The following is a 5,175-nucleotide window of genomic DNA, read 5'->3' as shown; positions in this document are numbered from 1 at the left end:
TGTAGCAACAGTTTTGCTTTCTGGGCAATGACAACAAGGTTCCTGCATCAAGGTGGGTGTGGGGTCAAGAACAGAGGCTGCCCAGTCACAGCGGAGGGACAAGAATAGCCTATTGTGTTCGTGGCCCTGGAGCTCTTATCTCTGCCTAGACGAAAGGCAGAAAAATGTGCAACCTTGAAAAACAGAAGCCCATTCACTCTGCTAGGTGAAACCACCCGCCCTGCCCCCCCCCAAAAAAAGAAAAAACTGGACTGTTTTAGGAACAAATTAACTCCCAGTAGGGCTGACAAATACCAAAGGAAGACAACACACTTCATTCAAAGGTACATTAATCCTTTGTAACCCAAAACCAAACTCGGACAGCAAGGCCGTTTACTTAAAATTTCTCCCAATTTTGCACAATATGCTCCCTTTTCCCTGTGGAACAGTCTCATTGTTTGTCCCAGGAGGCTGTGTTTTTTTCATTAACCCATTTACTGTTGCTCTCCCTTGGCCCAGTGAAGGCTTCGTTCATTTCACTTCCGGTGAGAAAATGGAAATCTTCTATGGCAACTTCACGCTGCTCTTACCATCTCCAGGCCTGTGCTTTGTCTGCAAACTCATGGACAGGCCTTCCTGGTGGGTGATGTGATATTAACACTGTCTCAGCTACCGATGTGAGCCTTCCTTTTTCCTTTTTATTTTTCCCCCTGTGGGCCTAGAGCCTTCGTCTTTGGTGCTGATGAGATTGGTTGCCTTCATTTCAGAAATTCACCTGGCTTCAGAGCAGGTTTTGCCAGTCATCTGCTTCAAGCTTCCAGCAGTCACCTCCTTCCCCCTCACTGACGTCAGGTGGTCTTTTGGTTTCCTTTCTATTTGTTGTCGGAGCTGAGGAATTGGGTGGTTAAATGGGTAGAGTGTATTTGTGACAACTGGGGGAAAAAAAATCCAAGCATATAAAAGGGTCTAAAATCTCATCCCTACTGTAACCATTGCTACCGTTTTGACTTTATTCATAGCTTCTACACACACATTCAGTTAGACAGCTTTCCCTTTTTCCTCACTATCTATCACACACTGAATATATAGTGTTCCGTCCTGGTATGTTCCATTGTTGGAAACATGTCACTGAGATGACCCTTCTCATGAAACCGACATTCTTTTTCCTGTTTTATTTTTTATTGGTGATTCAATAACTCTTTACAAGATTATAAGGTTACAGAGAGATACTTACACACTGAATCCACCACCACAGTTCTGCGTCCCCTCTCGCCACCCCCACCTTCCACCCCAGATAATCTCCATAGTTCCCCCAAAGTCTTAGAGATGGTTTGGCTCTGTGTGTCTGTGTGTGTGTGTGTGTGTGTGTGTGTGTGTGTGTGTGTGTGTGTGTGTATGTTTGGAAGTTCGTAGCTATATTTCACAAATGAGTGAAACCATCTGATAGTCATTTTTATGTATTTTCTGAATGATTTTTACTAGGGAAATAATGAATCACACAACAGTTCTTATCACATGGATATAGTTTCTTATCTCCTGGTGATAGGTGCCTGGACACAACTTCCACCAATAATGTTTGTCCTCCACTATTTTACCCCATGTCCCCAACTCTCTCTCATCTCCTCCTCCTTCTGCCCCAGAGCCCTTGGCTTTGCTGCAATAGACCAGACCTAATCCAGGTTTCACCCAGTGTTCCCCTCTCTGCCCTCAGTTCTTCAGTTTCACCTATCAGTGAGATCATTCGGTGTTCATCCTTCTCTTTCTGGCTTATCTCACTCTCCATCATACCTTCAAGGAAGCTACATTCTTGTGGAGAGGGTAGATGCAGAGAAAGAAAGAAAGAAAGAAAGAAAGAAAGAAAGAAAGAAAGAAAGAAAGAAAGAAAGGAAGGAAGGAAGAAAAAAACAGTAGCTAGGTATTGCTACTGTTAGTATAATAAGATAAGGCCTCTAAGTGAGAAAAGTCAGAGAAAGAAAAATTCCATTCCTTTACTCATATGTGGAAAAGAAATAAAACGAACAAACCAACAAAATTGAATAAAACTAGGGGCCAGGTGGTAGTGCACTTGGTTGAGTGCACATGCTATAACGCACAAGGACTGGCATGAGGATCCAGGTTCAAGCCCCATCCCCCAGCTCCCCATCTGCAGGGGAGTTGATTCACAGGCAGTGAAACAGGTCTGCAGGTGTCTGTCTTTATCTCCCCCTCTCTATCTTCCCCCCCTCCATTTCTCTCTGTCGTATCCAACAACGACAACATCAATAACAATAGCAACAATAAAAACAAGGGCAACAAAAGGGAAAATAAATAGATATAATAAAAAATTGTAAATAAAGGTAGATTTAAGCAGCAAATGCTGGAGAGGGTGTGGGGTCAAAGAACCCTCCTACACTGCTGGTGGGAATGTCAATTGGTCCAACCTCTGTAGAGAACAGTCCAAGGAACTCTCAGAAGGCTATAAATGGACCTAGCCTATGATCCTGCACTTCCCATCTTTCCTGCCTATGGGTTCTCCTACCCTAATTCAAGTTACTCAGTGAGACCTAGAAGCCACTGACCCCTCCATATTTATATGGCCTCTACTCCTTCCTTTCCCAGCTCTGATTCTACAGTCAATATTCTCATCACCCTTTGCATGACCTTTAATTTCCGGTCTAATCCTCACTTCCGCTCTCCCTCCTACAAATTACCAAGAGTAGCTGATAAACCAAGTTTATGTACATATGCCCTGATTGCCAAAGAAATTCTTCATCTTGTCACTGCAGCTCCTTCAGTCCGTTGCATGAAACTGAAAGAATTCTTCACCCTCTGGTCAGAATTTTTTTTTGCCTCCTTGATTATTTCTGGGGCTCTATGCCTGCACTACAAATACACTGCTCCTGGTGGCCATTTTTTCTATTTTGTTGTTGTTGCTCTTGCTATTGTTGTTGTTGGATAGAACAGAGAGAAATGGAGAGAGGAGGGGTAGATAGAGAGGGGGGAGAGAAAAGACAGACACCTGCTTACCTGCTTCACAGCTTGTAAGGCGACCTCCTTGCAGGTGGGGAGCCAGGGGCTCAAACCTGGATCCTTGAGATGGTCCTTGCACTTTGCACCATGTGTGCTTAACCTGCTGTGCTACCACTCAGCCCCTAGTCAGAATATTTTAATGTGGTACTTCAGTCACAGACTTCCTGTCTAATACCATATAGTCTTTCATCGCAATCTCCACTGGGGTTTTACTTGCTGACTTAGAGCCATCCTGATGAAGACCTAGACTGAGTGACATTCAAAAGACTGTTTTCCTAGATGGCAAAAAATGATATGTTATTATACTGCCACAAAAAATAAATAAATAAATGAAAGAATCAGGAGAATTTGTGAAGAATTGTTTAAAAACATCCAAAAAAGACAGAATAAACAGCATTCTTAGGGATATTGTTTTCTTTTTTTTGTTTTGTTTTGTTTTTGCATAATTGTGCTTCCCATGTACTATTAATTTTCTTTTTTTAATTAATTTATTTATTTAAGAAAGGAGACATTAACAAAATCATAGCATTGGGGGTGGGTACAACTCCACACAATTCCCGCCACCAAATCTCCAGGGATATTGTTTTCTAATCTTACCAGGACACAGAGATGTTAGAGAAATTTTAGTTCTACATAAAGAGAGATCGTAATGTCATTACTAGCACACAGTTGTGGACACTGCCCACTCATGCCAATGATTAGAACTTCTTTCAAATACCATCAAAAATATTGATATGGGTCTGTTCGCTGCACTCAGGACTCCACTCCTAAGAATAGTTTATCCCACCAGCCCGTGTAGGAATGAAACATTTCTGACATCTAAAAAAAAAAGGCTCACCAAAACTTCCCCCCCCAGAAAAGAGGGAGGACATCGATGGTCCTATAAACAATGAGTTGAAGATAATGAAAAGCATGGCGCGAGCCCACAGCTGTTTGATCAGAAAGATGCAGGAACACGCATCACTCACCAGTGACTTACTTGCAAAGCAACCATTCTGTTTCATCTGCAGGCCGTAGGCAGCAAACCAGTGTGATGAAAGATGGGCATCACCCAAGGGGGCCAGTTTCAGACCTCATGAATATTGAGTGCTTCGGGAAACCACCTCATCCCGCTTCAAAAAGAGGTGCTGCTGCTTGGTCCTGTCATGCCGCCCGATAAATATTCATGTCACATTTTTGCAACTTCCTTCCTCACAAGCTCCTTGGTGCTATACTTAGTTTCTCTGATTTTCTATAGAGAATTATTCTGAAGCCATACAGCTGCCCTGTGCAGGCCCCTCCATCAGAAAAAGGTGTGACCTGATGCTCAAGAGAGTGAAAATGACAAGTTGTCACCTCACAGGAGGCCACTCTGGTGTGACTCAGACACCCCCTGGCCAGATAGAAACAGGAACTGAAGCCACTGAGATTCACAGGGAGAAGGAGGTGGGAATCTCTCAGTTGGTAGGAGACAGACTCAGGAACAGAATCTGCAAGGTAATAATAATAATAATAATAATTTAATTCAAAAAATAACATAAGGCACACTGAGAAGCACTGAAGACTGTGATAATAACTATGTTAAACCAAGACAAGCCATTAGTATTCTTGGAGTGCTCCAAGAGGTGGCATTCCCAAAGCAGGCAGTGTGAATAACGTCCCGAAAGTGATTCATATGGTTCTGGGTCAGATGTGAATAATAAAACAGAGGAATATAGGGGTCAAGCAGTGGCATACCTGGTTAAGCACACACATTACAGTACCCAAGGACCTGGGTTCAAGGCCCTGGTCCCCACCTGCAGGAGTAAAGCTTTATGAATGGTGAAGCAGGGCCCTAGGTGGTCTCTCTGTCTTTCCCTTTCTACCTCCTTCTCCCCTCAATTTCTGTCTCTATCCAATAATAAATGAAGAAAAGATTTATAAAAGAAAGAAAGAAGTAGAATTCCAGACTGTGAGAATTCTGTGACATTAATAAAACAAAAAACATAAATAAATAAACAAACAGGAATACAGGTAGAGCGTACCCAAGGAGAAAAGGAACTTTCTTTTTTTTTTTTATTTTTTATTTATAAAAAGGAAACATTGACAAAACCATAGGATAAGACAATTCCCACCACCAGAACTCTGTATCCCTTCCCCTCCCCTGATAGCTTTCCTATTCTTTATCCCTCTGGGAGTACGGACCCAAGATCATTGTGGGATACAGAA

At 42.5% G+C, this 5,175-nt stretch overlaps 1 long non-coding RNA gene across 1 annotated transcript; it reads right to left on the bottom strand.

The window, feature by feature from the left end:
* Positions 1–316: 316 nt before the first annotated feature.
* On the bottom strand, positions 317–4,242 carry LOC132534026 (uncharacterized). Its single transcript, XR_009545744.1, has 2 exons — positions 3,957–4,242; positions 317–911 (listed from the first exon to the last, which is right to left on the bottom strand). It is a non-coding gene; the product is annotated as an uncharacterized LOC132534026 (long non-coding RNA).
* Positions 4,243–5,175: the final 933 nt, after the last annotated feature.

This window comes from Erinaceus europaeus, chromosome 17, assembly GCF_950295315.1.
Source record: "Erinaceus europaeus chromosome 17, mEriEur2.1, whole genome shotgun sequence".
In the NCBI taxonomy this organism is placed as follows: Eukaryota; Metazoa; Chordata; class Mammalia; order Eulipotyphla; family Erinaceidae; genus Erinaceus; species Erinaceus europaeus.
The sequence above is the reverse complement of the archived record's forward strand: the minus strand, read 5'-3'. Positions and strand labels throughout refer to the sequence as shown.